General features: G+C 43.4%; 1 protein-coding gene across 1 annotated transcript in view; it reads right to left on the bottom strand.

The window, feature by feature from the left end:
- XKR4 (XK related 4) overlaps positions 1-19,701 on the bottom strand; it is a 310,040-nt gene that overhangs the window by 136,773 nt on the left and 153,566 nt on the right. The gene's annotated exons all lie outside the window — the stretch shown is intronic.

Genomic DNA, 19,701 nt, shown 5'->3' with positions numbered 1-19,701 from the left:
GTAGGGTTCATTTACCACCTCTAATTGTTTATCTTTGAAGATGTGTAAATTTGTGCACACTTGGGGCAGCATGGGTGGTGTAATGGTTAGCATTGCTGCCTCACAACACTGTAACTGTGCAGAGTTTGTATATTCTCCCTGTGCTTGCGTGGGTTTCCTCCGGGTACTCCGGTTTCCTCCCACAATCCAAAAATATAGATAGGTTAATTGGCTTCCAACAAAATTAACCCTAGAATGTCTGTGTGTGCGTGTACATGTGGTAGGGAATATAGATTGTAAGCTCCACTGGGGCAGGGACTGATGTGAATGTTCAAATATTCTCTGTAAAGCTCTGCGTAATATGTATGCGCTATATAAGAAACTGTTAATAAATAAATAATGAAATTGCATACCCTCCCTCCCCGCAGGCGGCTGCGTGTGTGAGAGCAACAGCAGCCGGAGAGTTACCCTTGAAACAGGCACTTCCTGTACTGCAGCATGGAGAAGCGGGAGAGGGGAGCAGCATCGGGTAGGGACCGCACCCTGATCAGAGGGTGACCAGAGAGTATAATTCAAAATCAGCAAAACTGTCCATTAAAAGGATAAGAAAGGGGATGGGGCCACGCCCCTTCACCCTGACCACGCCTCTTTTCGGAAGTTGTACCAATTTCTGCCTTTGAAATGTTGGCCTTGCATGTGAGCTTACAGTTGCATACCCTCCATCTACCCTCCTGGCTCTGTCCCTGAGCTATTATTGTCTACAATCCATTGTCACCCAGCAACTGAAAAGGTCCATACACACTGGGCGTGTGTGGACAGCGATGGTAGGGAAAATCGCATCTCCCAGAACCGGCTTTTCCATTGCAGTGAACTGGACCCGGGTTACCCATTTACACAGCACCGTTACTTGGGTACTTCCCTGTTCAAGACCCGGGTAGGATTTTCGGGAACATGGACCCAGCAGGATTTAATTTTTTGTGCTCTTTACACCGACATTCGATCTTCTATAGAACTCCCATCTTAATAAATTTACCTGTAAATCTTAAGGCTCGGGATGAATTGTACAATCTTTTCATTCAAAGTTAATTTATGTGTCAATTGCTAATCTTATCATACAGGAGGAAAAGAACATTTTGACATATCTCAATATCCACCAACAATACAATTATGCTGTTACGTATTTTACTACTTCCAAATGATTTTACTGTAGATGAATGTCAAAGTTCACAGTTAAAATGTAAAAGAGTAATTTAATCAGCAGAAAATCCATTCCGTGTACCGCTTACTTCTTGTATTGTTTATTTTCAGACATGTCCAATGCGGTTAGCTCTTAATGTTCCTGGCATGGCATTTAAAAAGGTCATGGATCTGAACTATGACTTTTTATAAAATAGAAACTGTAATAAAACGGAAAATGTTTATTTTCCAATTGGGTACACTGGTTACATTATTTCTAATACATTACATACATCGACACAAAAAAGTATTACATCTTAACATTAAAAATAAGGTGAAATGTAATAGGACGAGAGTCTCAGAAAGTGAGAGATTTGGTAAGAAATCGCCAGTTTTTTAAAGCGGCAATCATTTACACTGCAAAACCAGTTTGATTTTGAAGTGTAAATGATTGCCGCTTTTAAAAACTGGAGATTTCTTACCAAATCTCTCACTTTCTGAATCTCTCATCCTATTAGATTTCACCCACAATGTGTATTTTTAGCATATACCTATAATATTTTATATGGGTTACATATACCGCTTTGTCTTAGCCTGGCAACACATCACATCTCTGGTAAAAATGTAGAATAGTATTCTTATTTTCTATTATAGCACTATGGCGTTTATTTATTAAGATGGGACATCTATTGAAGATGGGATGTTGCTATGGGAAACAATCAGATTCTATATATTATCTTCTAGAACAGTGGTTTTCAAACTCGGTCCTCAGGACACCACACAGTTCACGGTTTCCAGGTCACCCAACAGGTGCAATCATTGTTGACTGACGCATTTTAAAAGATCCACAGGTGGAGATAATTATTTCACTTGATTCTGTGAGGAGACCCGAGTGGGGTCCTGAGGATCGATGTTGAGAACCTGTGTTCTAGAAGGTGCTTAATGAAAAGAAGTAGATTCTGATTGGCTGGTTGCCAACATCCGATCTTCAATAGAACTCCCATCTTAGTAAATAAACCCCCATGAATCTCTTGACATCCTTAGAACTGGGACCGATGCATGCACAGTTGCCGCTGTGGGACTGTGCAAACCCCTGGCTTATAAGGACAGCTCTGACTGCAGCCCATAGAAGTCAGATTGGGCTGCGCTATATGGCAGGGAGTGTATTCCCATAGGAAGACAGCTCTATCCTTATTGCAGCCCAGACTGGCAGTCACAGAGGGTGGGAACACCTCCCACTGGAACTGCCATATGTGTTTGTGACTCACCCATAGGACTTCCAATAAGAAGTCATTGCCAGTCACACTGAAACCAGTGAAGTCTCACGGACTGTATCTGGCTTCACTGACACTGATCTCATTGGTGGATTTTACCCTGGGAGGGGGCAGTCCTGCCGCCCATAGGTAAAATCCACCACTGTTACTAGTGATAACAAGACAAACAATTGTTTATAACAATAAGAGACAGCAACACGGTGTGCTACTGTGTAATCACTGTCTCAGACTGATTTTGAATCTACCCATTAACACTGTTCATTTTGGAAAAAGTCAGGAAATCTGTCAGTCAAAATCTCTACTTTCCTTAAGAAACCTTTGCCTGCTAAGACTTCCCAACTTGCTGCAAACTGTAGTAAGGTTTTCATTGCGGATTTATTTAGTTAATCATTAATTTATATTACTCAGCTCAGTAAAAGGCAACTTTTAATCAATATTAATATCAAACAGCGTCCTCACTTGCTCTTTAACTTTCGTAGTACTGTAGAGAAACAACATAATTCCATTTCTCCTCCCTTTATCTGCTGTCATAGTAAATCAAACAGGACATACATTGTGCAAAAAGCATACCATGTCAGAGACAAGATAGGATATCAAACACAATCAAATCCAAAGCAGCTGAACTAGAAATGGATTATTCTGACATATATGAAAGGGGGCTACAATGATGGGTGGAATTTGAAAGTGTATCAGTACAATTCCGGTTTAAAAATGCAATGATAGCACAGTACAGTATGGCCTGCTACAAAGTGATATTATACAGTGATAACAAGATACTGTAGTTGGAGTGCAGATAAACTGGGAACTGGACTGGAAATCCAATCAAACATCTAGTAACGTCCCCGTGATCTGTGTATAAGAACTAATTATCATGATTAACCTTTATTTACAGGATGCACAAAACATCTGCAGATTCTTGCAGAGTGCACACACAGGCAGTGAGCTCCAAAGGCCAGAAACCCAATGGATGCCAAAAGTAGGTATAGGGGCCATGGATAGGCAAAAGAGGGAGGGTTAAGGGGCATACACACAGGGGCTCATTCTGGTCGTCTCAGTAAGTGGCGAGGAACGCCGCTTACCGAGCACCAGAGGCGCCCGTCCGAGTGGAAACTGACTGTGACATCAGCCACCCGCCCCCTTCAGGCATCGGCCTTTATACCCATGGCGTTCCGCCCAGCATTTTTATAGGGATGCCCGTGGGCGACCGCAGTCCCTGCCGCCATCCGCTCCGAACCTTGCAGACAGCTTAATGACTATGCAAGTCGCCGAAGCCGAAGCCATTTGCACATAATATACCATGCGCATACCCTGTAACATCAGCATGGGGCCGAATTCGGGTTTTTGGCTTAATGTTCCCGAGGATTTTGACTATATAGTCAGTATTAAGGCACTTTCGATAGCAGTGCGCGGTCCCGCAAGGCACAGGCCAATTTTACTACAGAGCCTATGGCTTAGGAGGGCCATGCTGCAGAATGCAATATGATGCGCCATCGGCATCGCCAAGTGTGTATGCACTCATGCCAGCACCCCACGGCCACCGATATCGGCGACTGCGGGAATTGTTCCATGTGTGTATGCCCCACCAGACAGATTGAACAGATGAATCTTCCGGTGTGTACCCAGATTCAGGGTTATAATATGGAGGGGATGGTTATGATTAGGCTGTCAGAAGGGTGGATAGGGATAGAGTTACAAAACTTATTGGGATGCTTCAGGATTATGACTGTCAGGATGCCGCTGTTGGCATCCTGATCATTGGGAGACTGCTGGGATTCCTTACAGCATATATATATATTTGGATTGTGGGAGGAAGCCGGAGTACCCGTAGGAAACCCTCGCAATATTCACATGCCCTCAGTGCTGTGAAGCAGTAATGCTAACCATTACCCCATCCGTGCTGCCCAAGATAAAAGACAAACATAGCCGTATGTAAGGTGCATAACAGTATGGTACAAGCAAAGTGGCAGCATGTAAATGAGGACACATGCTACACATACAGATGTAGCGCCTCTCATGCTTGCGGGGGCTGGCGATATCCCACTTACAGATGGAGGAATGAAAGAGAGGGGCTCCATCTGGAAGTGGGATATACTGGGTGGTATGTAGTATCACATACAGTACCACTGGTCTTATTGTTTGATAACACAATAAGCAGTTCTCCAACATATACTGAAGCTGGAAAATGTTGACTTTATCCTATGGGAGGCCAAAGGCTGATTATAGGGTTCAACACTCCTGAGTAGATATCTAAGGATTTTTTGTCCAAATTAGATGCTTATTGTGAGCCACCGTCCTCTTGACAATCCCAGCCAAAGGTGGCGGTGGCACCTCTCTCTTCAAATAGAGTTTATTAATCAATTACCATACTTCCCAACTTTTCCAAGTTAGGAGGCCCTGTGACCTGGTGTCGTGGCCCACAATCGTAGCAGTCCCACAAAGCCACGGCCCATCTACCACCACTGAAGGGGCATGGCCAGCACAAGCACATTTTCTCCGCTGCTCTGTTAGGCAGCGACGGGCAGGGAATCTTCCAACTCCCTCCCGACTGTGGGACACTGCTGGATGTCGGGTGGATGCAGGACAGTCTCAAAATAACGGGACTGTCCCATGAAAATTGGGAGGTATGAATAGCTAGTCTGTGAAGTGTCATTTCTTATCACCGCTATTCACAGGAAATCTGTCACAAACGCCAAAAAAAAGGTATGCATTTTTGCATTGGGTGAGCAAAAAATAAAAATATACAATAACAATAATAATAAAAAAATAACATTAATATTGAAAAAAGATAATTAAAATGATTATTAAAAAAATAACTCTTTCCTGTCAATAAAAGATATACAGAAAGAAGAAATAGATGGATTGAGCGCTGATGTTGTTCTCATGAAATATAGTCAATGTGAAAATTCACAAATAAGTTAAAAAAATGTCACCAATGGGGTCCAAGATGAAGGGGAATCCTTAATTAAAAATTGATCCTCAATAAACCACGTCCTCTCAGCAGTGGGGTATGATATGAAATGACACAAATGGGAAAATATAGTGCATAACTTTTTAACCAGTGAGCTTTAATAAAAGATGTGCACTTACAATTGGAAGAAAAAATACAAGCATGTATTAAAATGGTCACTCAAGGCAACGCTGTGGTCCAGAGGCAGAGTCCAAGGTGCAGATTCCCACCAGGTCCGGTAACTGACAGGGGCTGGATCCTTAGATAACCACAGGGCAGAGTCCTTGGGTGCAATAATTAGACAGAACACGCCACATTGATAGCACAGTACAGTATGGCCTGGCGTGTTCTGGCTAATTATTGCACCCAAGGACTCTGCCCTGTGGTTATCTAAGGATCCAGCCCCTGCCAGTTACCGCACCTGGTGGGAATCTGCACCTTGGACTCTGCCTCTGGACCACAGCGTTGCCTTGAGTGACCATTTTAATACATGCTTGTATTTTTTCTTCCAATTGTAAGTGCACATCTTTTATTAAAGCTCACTGGTTAAAAAGTTATGCACTATATTTTCCCATTTGTGTCATTTCATATCATACCCCACTGCTGAGAGGACATGGTTTATTGAGGATCCATTTTTAATTAAGGATTCCCATTCATCTTGGACCCCATTGGTGACATTTTTTTAACTTATTTGTGAATTTTCACATTGACTATATTTCATGAGAACAACATCAGTGCTCAATCCATCTATTTCTTCTTTCTGTATATTGCTCACACCAGGTGGTTTTGAATGTCACCTTAATAGTGGATAAGCAGCTTTTTGTGTTATGCGCACCTGATCAATAAGTACTCTGTGTCCTACATTGTCAATAAAAGATATATTGAAGAAAAAAAAAAAAAAAACTCCTATATAATATTTTGCTGCTGGTGATTATTCTGCCTTATATTACTAATTTGAATGATTTCTTTGTCCTATCACCAAACCCCATACACGGTAATTCCCAGCACTCGTCCTATGACAGCTTTGATGCTACACTACAGTTATGGATTGCCTCCGTGTACTGTACATCTCCGTGATTTCAGGACATTGATTACTGCAGACTCTGAGGATATAAAGGACCATGCATTAGCACCATACATTACATTATCTCCACAGGAAGCTGCTACTAGTCTATCTTCAGGGTGGAAGTACTTAAACCAACAAGTCTGCAGACAAAGGTGCTAATGAAATTTTAATGATAAATAATGCTGATAGCCGCCAGGCCTTTATAATACCATCTAGTCTTTCCTCGCCCCGGGGTCCTTTTCCACTATCGTTGGGATCACTGCATTTCAATAATGGCCACATATCAAATGTCTGTAAAAATGGCAACATATGGATAGAAAACCATTTTATCTAATGACTTTGATGTCCAGCAATTATCGCATATTTGATCGTCATCAATGATTAATTATGTGAGAGCTGTGTGACATATGGCCAACTTGTACTTCCACCTAATGAAACTATAGCACTGTGATTACTGTATTACACTCTACCATTCACATCCGTCCAGCAAAGCTTTTAAAGACCTTATTGTGAGGAAGGTGAAATGGATCTATAAGCAGTATTGTCTCAGACACATTGTAATTGTAGGTCATGCGTTAGTGGATGTGAGCAACAGCTGCCAAAGGTTGCAGGGACAATGTAGCATCTGCTGGGTGCAACATTACCAGGACTCCCAGGGGCTGCTGGGAACTTTCCATCGCATAAGGAGTCGGCGTTCAGACACTATTATTTTCGAAGGCAGGAGAAATCATTCATTAGGTGACCATCGATATGATTTCTCCTGCTAGTGGATGTGTTAGCAAACTCACCCCTTGCATGTTACCGAGGGGATTCGGTGGCGGCGGGGGCACACATGTTCCGCCGGGTGGCGTTTTCTAACGACCGCTGCTTAGCAAGCCTTGCTGAATAAGGCTCTAAGTACACAGCTCAATGGGAATTTTTGAAAAAGTGGTGCAAAGGAAAAAGGTGTTGCTCACATCAGCCAATCAGCTTCTGACATTTTTTTTAGGGCAGTTTATTAATGAAAGCAAACATCATATTGGTTTCTATGAGCAATACCCCGTCTTTTCTTTGCTGCAATTGTTTCCCATAACACTCATAATGTTGAAAGGATGAAGTAGATGTTCAAACTAAATTATAGGGGTTTATCAGTGGCGTAACTACTGTAAGGCAGCCCCAGCAACCGCTTGGGGGAGCAAGCCACAGTGGGGTCTATGTGGGCACCAGCACCCGCTGGACGCACTGACATGCTGCTGTCTGCCGCTGCACACTGGCTGAGCACCGGAGGCGAGTCAGCCACAGCGCGGGTGCGGCCATGGCAGAGACGACAAATCCCCCCACTGATTCAATTGACTACACAGAGCCGGCTATTGGCTACTGTGTACAGGATGGGTGGGCAGATGGGCGTGCTGGGGGCGGCCTGGGATGCGTCAGAGCCAGAGGAAGCAGCAGTGTCTGCTGGTTTCTCTTCCTCTATCCTGCTTCAGCTTCTCCATCATGCATGAAACATCATCACGTCACACGCTGGAGAGGAGCCGGGGGGGGGGGGGGGGGGGGTGTGTGGCACCACAAACTTTTTGGCACGGGGGAGCAAAATTTATAGTTACGCCACTGGGGTATATTCAATGCTTTTTTGCATTGTGGTCAGTATTCTACTGACCCCCCTGCACACGCCGTTTCCACCTCGCTGGGATTTTTACAGCAACGTGGAACTGGCGTGTGCGGCTGCCAAAACAGTGAGGCCCATGGCTAAACGCAGCAGGCTCCCTTCATTAGCCGCGATCTTCGCTGTTTGGGGGAATCCTCTGACAGCGAGGGTTCCCCCAGAACATTGAATATGGTGAGCAGCCAGCACAGGTGTTAAATGGTGAGGGGCGCTTGTTTTCGCCAATTCTCGCCATTAAACCTCCTCGCCGGCCGCATTGAATACTGCCCATAATGTTCAGACTAAATTAATGAATTAGCTTTATTAGTAGTAGTGTCAAGATTGCAATAACAGACAACAGAGCTGACAGTCCTGAATGAAATTAGTCCTGAGAAGACAAAACTCTCTCTTTTAAAATATAAACGCAGTCTCTTGAGTCGCCTCAGGCCTGGATTAATGGTCATATGAATGTTGGGAGGTATGCCTTTTATTTAATGATAAAAATTTGCACGAAAAAGATACTTTGCACTACCTAGTCACACAGGGGGTTATTCTGGTTGAGTCGGATGGCTCCGAATGCGGACAGCCGTTGGTTGGTGTTTGCGCATGTGCAGAGGCGTATCTGCGCATGTGCGAACGCTGCGCACGTCCGAATACGGCGTGAATTCTGTACAGAAAACAATCGGTCGGAGCAATCCGAACAGGGGGTGGAGAGGGACGTGAAGGGCTGTTTGGGCTCATTACCATATGCGTACGCCCCGCGTTTCATGGGCGTTCCCATGAAACCGCTGGGCGTACGTATGGTAATGCGGCCCTGACGCACGTGTGGGGACGGACATATGACATAGCCGGATGCCAGCAGCCCGCCCATATCCCTGCTTTTGCACGGAGAAATGCCTGAGTGGTCTGGAGCACTCAGTGCTGCCTGACCACTCGGTCCAGCATTAGATGGTCGGCAACCATCGAATGATGGGGGAGGTTCCCACAGATGGAGGAGGTGTTCCCATGAAAAATCCACTCGCGGTCCGTTTGGTCGGCGTCTTACCGCATTCGGACGGTGTGAGCGATCCGTACGGAAGGCGGGGCTAAGAACACTCGGTTCCTGTACGAAAATACACATCCGACCGATTCAACCAGAATAAGGCCCATAGTGCTCACATGATGGGGTCTGAATTAGGCCCCTAATTTGACCCCATGAACGTATTATAAATAGCCAGTCAGTGGTTATATACTCAATCAGAAGTGGCCAACTCACCAGTGGACGTAACCTCCTTTTAATCAGCAAGAACAGTTTTGCCGCAGACATGGTTAATAAGAAGTAATATTTCCCTATAATAGGGATTTCCTGACTGTTATTAATAATAGCCTTTTCTAATTAAAATGTCTGCTGCCAGTTTGCAGTCAGATAATAAATTAAACTTGTCACAGCTGTAAAGTTTAATAAGTATGTTTCCACTTTTCAGTGGGATTTGGCAGCGGGATGGCGGCTAAGCTTTCCTCTCTCGAGCTTAATAGATCACCATTGGAACCGAATGAAAATCAAACACATCCTGAGTAGTGTAATTTGTACGGCTCTGGCAGCCTTACCTACCCGACCGGCGGAGCATCGTCATTTGTTTTCTGCCGTTTGTTTTCAAACTTGTGATTAACAGTGGTCTGCGGTAATTGTATTGTGCCGTTCCCCGCTCAGGATACACAGATTGTTTTCCTTGTGTCATTTGGGATTCAGCACTTACCAAAGCCAGATTGCAGTCTGTTATTGTCTGCCGGTTTATACATAGGCTAGATTTATACACAGGGTCTGCAGTTCTTGTGTATTATGATAAAGCCACAAATCTGTCTGCTATAAGTCATGTATTCTTGGGAGGCCTTCACATACTGTACGAAATATATTTCATTAAAACATCACTAGAGCTAAGAATGCAGATTTATGAATTTTATTTTCTATAGATGTGGGTTTAATACAGCAACCTAGAGCATAGAGCTACAGTATCCGGAGCAAGCTCAGGTCAAGACCCCCTATATATATATATATTGTCCCCGATAGGGTAAACAAAGACACAAAATAGCCCCCACAGAGAAAAAACACGCACAATGCCCCCCACAGGAAAAAAAAACCACACACAATGCGTCCCACAGCCTCCAACACCTTCCTCAACCACGGCTCACAATCCTTTCCTCAGTCACAACCCCCATCACTTTCCTCAGCCACAACCCCATCATCTTCCTCAGCCCCCAGTCATATCACCATCCTCAGACCCTCACTGTATTCAGCCACAGCCGTATCATCTTACTCAGCCCCATCAGCTATCATTGCAGCCTGCCTCAGCATAGATGGCTCATTGTGTGGCAACCTGACTGGTGATGTCACTATGCCGTGCCACTAACTGTAGGCTAGAAGGGAGCTTTGCTGCGTGAATGGGTCCCGGCACTGCACCCTCTGATGTTTTAGGCACCTGGAGTTTGTGCTCCACAGGAACTACCCTAGTGACAACTATGGCCCAGGTGCACATGCTTGTTGATGATAGCGACTGTTAGAAAACCAGGTGAAAATAGGGTATTTCCTTATGGCTATGTTCATGTCTCTATTTAGTATAGTACAGTATGCCCGATTTACTTCGACAGCCCTTCATCAGCCCAATAATATTCAACCTTTTCATTAAAAATAAAACACAACTGTGCTGCCTGATTATAACATATGCAGCATTCCTCAGCACCTGATTACAAGTTAGTAATTTAATCTCTGTTTGCTGAATATAAATCAACTGTTCCCATAGACAATCTAATAATATAAGTCTTTTTTATATCAAAGCAGATTGTGGTACAGGCTTCTTTACATCTACTGTAAATGTTTTGTGTTTCTATTTTATTACTACATCTTATGTAAAATTAGGTTACTCTACTTTAATTGACATACAGTATTGTTACCTTTAGATACAATTACCCTAGCAACTCATAAACATAGGACAGCCTAAAAACCCTGTGCTAGGACCAGTTGTGGACTGTGACATGAAGACCCCACCGGGAGGATAGGGGGGTGTAGCCAATTACCGCAGGGTGAGACAGCAATTATTAACCAGTAATCTGCCCCCCTAATTGAGAGCACAATAGGGGAAGGAGTGGGCCCTCAGGAAATGCCCCACCCCCCATCCAGGATGTCCCATATACCCTAGGCTGGCCCTGCCTAGTACTAATGTACGACATACTAATCTACTTCCACAGTATAAGCAGCAAGAGACAGATATCTATGGCAGAATAGATGGGCCAAGTGGTTCCTAGTGGGGACAAATTATACATTTCTGCAGCGGGTATGTTTGTAGACTTTGAGATCTACTGTATTTAGTGCCCCTTAACCCTAACAGTATTGTAATAGCGTTTCAATACAGTATAGCCTTATATGTACATGGAGACAAGCCAGCCAAAAGTAATCTGGTGATGCTACTTTTAGGACTGTCCCTCGAACATTGATAAATCAATATCATCAAAGTGCATGGTTTATTTATCTATGACAATGATGCACGGGACTGATGTTATCCCCACAATGATCACCTGTCATTAATAAACAGTGTTTATCCTGCATCCATGCAGAGTATCAATCAAGGAGCTTTGATTGTGAATACCCAGCCACATCTTAGACCCCAACCACCAAGCTGCACATGCTGCCTCCATGTTTGTGTGTGTCCTTAAGGACCACTTCGGGCTGGGGCAGAAGTTGATTGATCAGTGCAGTAACTTTTACACAGCCTTTATCGTGGCTCATTCCAGGTCACTTATGCGGCTGATGCCCCATCCTCCACCTCAATAATCTGCTTGTCAAGGCCTAAAAGAAAGGACAAAGTAACCAGTGGCAGCATCCTTCATCCACAGCTCTGCATGCAGTAACAAAGGATTTCTCAGTTGCAGTGGGACTGATAACATTTGGACAGATTTGAAGATTATTAGCCCTAACTCATACACCATGTATTACAATGTATAAAGGAATGCATATTACTCTATCTGAATTATAATCTGTTGTCACATTCATTTTACAGCTGTTGATTGATGTGAAACTGTAAGAATCTGGTCCTGTAGACATAAACATCCTGAAAGCATCATTCGGATATATCAGTGTGCTCTGCGGGACGCGTCTCCTCCTTTTTATTCCCTATCCTAAATTAATATGTACTCTAGAACCTAGTGTCACTCATGAGCCTTTCAGCGAGCACAAACTGAAAATGACATTTTCTATTTCCCCGGTTCCAGGCCTGATGTTGTTATTCTGCAGTGTTACCATTTGACTGCTTCTGTCAAAGAAAAACATTATTTAAAATATGTAACGATAGTTGTTTTTGGAGAGCTGTGCGTTACTTCCTTTTGAAATATCTAACTGCATGAATCATCGCAAAAGAAGACAATATCATACCTTCTAACTGTACCAATTTAGCTGATACAGTACCGTTAATGGTCTGTACCGGCTAAATCTAACTGTACCGATTGTACCGGTTTTTGATAGGCGGCTCCTTCAACTCTGGGAATTGTAGTTTTTTACTGTTACACTGCCGGCTGCTCTTCAGGGAGTGTGAGTTGCCTACCAAGACTACATTTCCCGGGGTGCACCGCAGAGGGACTCAGTGGGCCATACTCCCCCTGCTCAGTGATCCCACCCCAGAACTCCTGTATCTTGTCTCCATTCCTGGGGGAAGGCAAACTGAGTGCACACCACAGAGCACAGGTGCCGCCATTACAGGATTTGAGGTGATGGATGGCTGAGGAGGCCCCTGGGGGCACATGAAGCAGGTGAGTGCCGCTAACAGGATACCTGGGTCACCCTGGGACCCCAGGTATATGATGTGGTCTGACAACCAATACACATTCAGAAAGTGGACTTGGTCACATCCCCTTTTCCCTTGACCACGCCCATTTGATCACGCTCCCTTTCCAAATGGGTTGGGATCATTTGGTCTATTGCATTATGGTAGAAAGTCATTAGGTCGACATGCTAAAAGGTCGACATGATTCTAGGTCGACATGTGAAAAGGTCGACATGATTCAAGGTCGAAAGGTCATTAGTTCGACAGGTCATTAGTTCGACAAGGTCATTAGTTCGACATTGTCTATGTCGACATTCACAAGGTCGACATGGGGTTTTTCACTGTTTTTTTACCTGAATGTCAACACAGTCGACATGGACACAGTTTAAAGTGCACTGCATCCCCTCGCATCGCTCGCTGCGCTCGCGATGCGTCGGGCACGGTGCCTCGCTACGCTCGGCACACTATTTTATTCTCCCACCACGCCCTAGTGGATGGTAGGGCATGAAATACCGCCTGTCGGCACATGTTGGCTCAAAAAACAGTGAAAAACTCCATGTCGACCTTGTGAATGTCGACATAGACAATGTCGAACTAATGACCTTGTCGAACTAATGACCTGTCGAACTAATGACCTTTCGAACTAGAATCATGTCGACCTTTTCCCATGTCGACCTAGAGTCATGTCGACCTTTTAGCATGTCGACCTAATAATTTCGACCGAATGACTTTCTACCATAATGCAGTAGACCAAATGACCGCATCCCTTCCAAATGTGCACCGGTTTCTGCCCTTCAGATGTTGGAGGGTATGCAATGTTAGCTTTGGGAAGCTTGCAAAAGTGAGCTCTCCAATCGATACTGTGAGACAGATGTACCAAACATTGGATATAGATAAAGTACAGTGGTGAGAGATAAAGTACTGACCAATCAGCTCATCTGTGTCATTTTTCAAGCTGCAGCATGACAGTTAGTTGATTGGTACTTTCTCTCTTTCCACTTTATCTCCCTCCAATGTTTGATACATCTACCCTTGTATGTTCTATAAACAACAAAATGTAATAATGCCATTCTGAAAGGTCACTTTAGATATAGGCTGTTTGATGTTTGTATTATTTTCTATAAATGGTTACAATACCCAGCATGCTCGGCTACCCGATATTTCTGTCATTTTGCAGTGGTGACCTGATTCATGGAACCACAACTTTGTGCACCCTGGGACCTCCCACAAAGTCAAGAACAGTGAAAAATATGCTAAGAATTGTATGAAGCAGACATGAATTGTGGACTTAGGCAATACTGAAAAATAGGGGTATTTCCCCAAGAAAAGGACAAAACTTGGGACTATACCTAGATTTTAGGGACAGCTGTCATGCACGCCAATATATAGACAGACCAACGGCCAGTGTGTACCATAGATATATCTGTGAACGGCGATGTGTACCCAGATATACTCTCTGCATTTGTTACATCTACCCCACCTGCAGTGCAACATACAGTAGTTTTGCCTTTTTTTTTTTTTATTTGCTAACAAAGCCTTCTATTCCCTGTCAAACACACACACAAACACTGCAGGGATAAATTTCATGTACCGTACATGCATATTACAGGAAATAAGCTTTTCTGAGTGCAATGTTTTTGTACCAAAAATATCGATGTGATGACTAATTAATAACAGCCAGTTATTGGGACTTTATATTTTATTTTGTGAAACATTATTAATGTTCTGTCATCCAAACATACATATTTTATGTGGTGGGTGTATTTTACGTAATTGTACAATTTGCATTTATTTGTAACACTCTCATTTCTCTGTTTACTATCATTCAGTAGGAAGGAGCAAATGTTGACATATGTAAATGGTTCCGAGCAGCTCATTGCAGACTTTTGGCGGGAATCTAGACAAAGAATGCATGCGGTATAAAATCATCATAAATCATAATAAATCTCCATAATAAAGGAGTGGAATCATTCGTCCAAACGCTCTTATTCTGAAATCAAGAGAATTACATTTGTTTTATTAATAAAAAAAAGATATTTGGAAGGCTTTATTTTTACATAGTGAAAAATGATGTAAATAACAATAATTCTTTCTTTCCGGTTGTTGCTAGGGTACTAAGTATAACTAGTAAAGGGTCCTAGCATTAGGGATGGCCATCATTGCAATTGCCATCAATTGCAATTCTGTGGGCCAATCAAAACACGGGGCGGGGCTTTGTGGGTGTCAGGGGGCGGAGCTATGCTCTGTGTCCCGGCACTTTAAAAAAAAAAAAGCAAAAGATTGTTTTGCTGTTCCAGCGATGGAGGGAAACCATCTGGTTCTCCCCCATCGATGGCAAAAGTATTCAACATCGGCCATGAACCATCGATGATTTTGAATCATCGATGATTGATGGCCATTCCTACCTAGCATATGCAGTGTCAACTCAGTGAGTTCGATGTTCTATCCAAGACCGCCCACCCCCTCTGTCTGCCGATTCACCCTCCTGCCCTCTCCTTTCTCAATTTGCCAATTCTCCATCCGCTGTTCACTACCGCTTTGCCACTTGTCCAACCCAGTGCTGCCCTATCCCCTCCCTTAATCCTCACACTAATTAGCACTTTTTACATATGTGAATATAATTAGTGAGGATTGCTTCATTTTGGATCATTTGCTCCCGTCTATAAACATGGGGCGAAATGTAATAGGGTGTGATTTTTTTAGACAAAGTCAGAATTCGCATGCAACTTCAGGCGATTTTTAATAACGAAAATGTGTGTTTTTTTTTAGACATGTGCGGGTTTTTAGTAATGAAAATGTCCGTGTTTTTTTAGACAAGTGCGGCTTTTAGTAACGGGAGTGTGTGGATTTGAGTAAATTATTATTTTTTTAAATGCGTGAGGTCACTACTCTGAGCATAACCAGTCCTGGTGTCATTGGGCTGGTCCTGGTTCCCCAAATACAGAGAAAAAAAAATCATGGGGTTCCACCCGTATTTAGGAAACTAGCATCGGGTTCTTGGACCAAGGTGATCATGTTACGGCCTGGGGACCTTGCGTAAAAAGTGTCCCCCGGCTGTGGTATGACACCTCTGGCTGTTGGAGCCCAATGCTGTTCCAAAAACCGGGGGACCACCACTTTTATTGTCCCCTGACAATAAAAGTTGACCGGTCCAAGAGCCCGGTGCTGGTTTCTTAAATACGTAGGAACCCCACGATTTTTCCTCCTGTATTTGGGGAACCAGGACCAGCTCAATGAGCTGGGGGCTGGTTATGCTTGGGCGTGTGTCGACCTAGGGCAGGCATATCCAAACTATGGCCCTCCAGCTGTTGTGAAGAAACTACACATCCCAGCATGCCTTGCCATAGTTTTAGCATTCTCTAATAGCAAAACTGGGGCAAGGCATGATGGGACTTCTAGTTTCACAACAGCTGGAGGGCCATAGTTTGGACATGCATGACCTAGGGCCTGTCGACCTTCAGTGGTCCACCTAATGCATTTCGACCTTCCTGTGGTCAACCTAATAATCCACAGCCTTACCTCTTAGGACTATAGAATGTGGTTATAAAAACATATTTTATGACCTTGTTGCATTATAACCAAATAAAGATTCAAATGCAATAAAATCAAATTGCAGGGAAATGTGAATCTGGTGCAAATAATACACAGCAGGAGTGGTTCCTATAACGTCATAGATCAACAATGGGGATAATCACTAAACCTCACAAAAAATCAGTCTTAGAAAATAAAATGAATATATACTTAAATTCCTAAACTGAACCACTCCCAATTTATCTGAACTGTGGGGGTTATTCAGATCTGATAGTCACCACCCCATCAGAGTGTAATCTAGCCCTGTGCAAGTCTGCGAATGGCTTGCGAAAATACCAACGATCCCATATCCATTCGTAACTCTCTCACCATATAAGGATTTTTCCCCTGTGTGCAGTCTGTGCATAACACTGACCCTTTCACAATTCTGTAACAGACTCAGGCTGACATCACGCACCCTCCCTAAAAATGGCTGGGCACGCCTGTATTCTTTCTGACGCTGACCAAAAATGTCCTGTTACCAACCGCAAATGGCGACTTTTCTGTCAATCAAACTGTGTTGTGAATAAAAAAGACGCTGTTTTGTACACCGTTTGTCATTGCGCACGCGTACTGCGGCCCAGGCGCATTTGCAGTCATTTGTTAATTGTGTAAATTTGCGCCGCAATAATCAGGTCTGACATTTTGGAATTATTGCCAGTTCTGTAAGGTCAGAGGTAATAACCAACATTGGACCATGGTTGCAAGATAAAAATAATTACTGTCTGATAGTGGAATACATTTCTTACTATGTGCCAATTAATAACTCAATAATAATTTAAATTCTACTAATATTTTGACTGCTGGCAGGAGGAGAGACAGAAGCCAGTTACTGTTATATAGGGCCTTATTCTAGTTCCCTCTTTCTGACAAATTCCTTCTTAGATGGACAAAACCATGTGCACTGCAGAGGGGCAGATGTAAAATGTGCAGAGAGAATTAGATTTGGGTGAGTTATTTTGTTTCTGTGCAGGGTAAATACTGGCTGCTTTATTCTTACACTGCAATATAGATCTCACTTTGAAGTAAAACCCCACCCAAATGTAATTCTCTCTGCACAAATTACATCTGCCCCACCTGCAGTGCACATGGTTTTATCCATCTAAGAAGGATTTTGTCAGAAAGAGTCAACTAGAATAAGGCCCATAGTGACAAAGGTACAGTGTACAGGGTAGAGATGGCAATTATTGAGTTAACTATCAACGGCCACCATCTATAGTACCACTGGAAGTTAACATCAGTGGTAAGAAACCTTCAAAGGTTTTGCCCACTGTCATTCATGCTCTATTGCTCATCAAGCCAATCAGAGTTGGGGGTGGAGCATAAGAGGACACATTAGAGGGTGGAGTTATGCTCAGTGTATCAGTGCCAGGAACAAAGATTAAAAACCACAACTGAGCTCTGTGCTGTTGATGGTGAAGAATTATTAGATCTCCACCACCGATGACGAAACCATCAATCAACCGCAAGTACCCATCGATCATGGAAGGTTGGCTCTTGTACAGGACTGTAATTTACAAAGAAGAGCAGGGAAAGAGGAACAAGTGTTCTTCTTTTCCCTGTGTCTGCTCTCTAAAGCTATGCGGTCCCTGTGTAGACATTGACAGTAGGTCGACACACGCTTAAGTTCGACATGGACATGGTTTGTCATACTCTACTATATAAGTGGACATAGAGAGAAAATATAATAGTCTGCCGAGCGCAGTGAGGCACCCTGCCTGAAGCAATGCAAGGGGACGCGGTGCATTTATACGGTGTCCATGTCGATGTACAGTAGGCCGACATAGACACAAAAAACGTGCAAAACTCATGTCGACCTTATTCATGTCGGCCATGTCCACGTCGACCTAAAGCTTGTGTCAACCTCCTGCCTATGGTGACCGAGAGTATGTCGACCATTCTTAGGTGTCAACCTAGTCACTGTCAACCACAGTCTACCATCTATACCGTAACCGCTCTCTAACTCTGGAAAGATGATGTAATGATCTCTAGGTGAGCTTCCTTCTCCCCTAAGGAATGACAGAAATGATTGTCGACCATGCAGAGAGTGAGCGGGACAGGGAAAATGTATTCAGTGCTAGTTTCTGTAGTCCTATTTTGTTGCTTATTTCCTTTATCTTATTTATAAACTGTGCAGTTCTGCCAGCTTACCAGGTGCAGCATCGTGAACACTGCTGCAGAACATAAATCAATAATGTTCATTTAGATTGCAGATATGGAGTTGTCACCGCGGCTCTCTTTAATTAGACAAGTTGTTGTACTCTGTGTCACTTTGAAAGGAATGGATCGCTGAGATCACAAAGAGCATCAAATTACCCAACTTCATATACACACATCCTGGTTATTTCAATGTATTCTTACAAAGTCTGGATAAATACTGTAGGCTGCAAGCACAGAGTGCTGAACGCTGCTAAGGACGGAGGATGGTCAAATCTGACATTCAAGACTCATTGACATGGTACGATACACATGAGCCGCTGTGCTGAAATGTCAATTCCTATTAAAAGTCAAGCACATGAGATATTTCTTTTAAATCTCATTATTTATAACAGCAGAATGGACACCGAGGTCACGCACACACAGCAAAATATCACAGAGAGATACCAGAAACAACCAAAACATAGGGAGTACATACTGTATTATAGCAAGAAAGGGATATAAAATAGGTAGTAAGGAATATGACATAACAGTACAAAGACTGGCCCTAGATTGATCCAAAGCTGGCCACACACTAATAGATATATCTGCAGATCAACTGATCTGTCAGAACTGACATCACAAGTAGGGGGGGGGGAGAGGTGACATGTGCCCGCCTGCTGAGCTGTCAATCACCGGCGACTCCTGGCAGGACTGTATTGTCGGACGGATGTGTTGCCGAGCCGTCGTGATATATCGGTGGACAACGCGGTTCACAGATATATCGCTCGTATCGATATATCAGCCATTCAATCAAATGGCCAATATATCGGCCAGTGTGTACACACCTTTTGCGAAATGAGGGTCTGTTTGCTGGGTTTTATGGGCGATATACTGTATATCAATCTTTTCTCTACTATAAAGGTGCCCATACACGGTGCGAGGGTGCTGTGTGATGCAATGCGTGCTCCCGCTTTCTGAACTAGCTTCGGATCGCACGCAAATCTTATGCGATCTAGTTCAAAATATTGTACCATTTATGGGTTAGAATTTGACTGTGTGATATACGGTTACGCCTATATTACATACTAGTCTGTTGATAGTACATGATATTTGTTATGTTTTTTTGCAATTATCTT

This window comes from Crinia signifera, chromosome 5 (assembly GCF_055691185.1).
Source record: "Crinia signifera chromosome 5, ASM5569118v1, whole genome shotgun sequence".
NCBI lineage: Eukaryota > Metazoa > Chordata > Amphibia > Anura > Myobatrachidae > Crinia > Crinia signifera.
The sequence above is the reverse complement of the archived record's forward strand: the minus strand, read 5'-3'. Positions and strand labels throughout refer to the sequence as shown.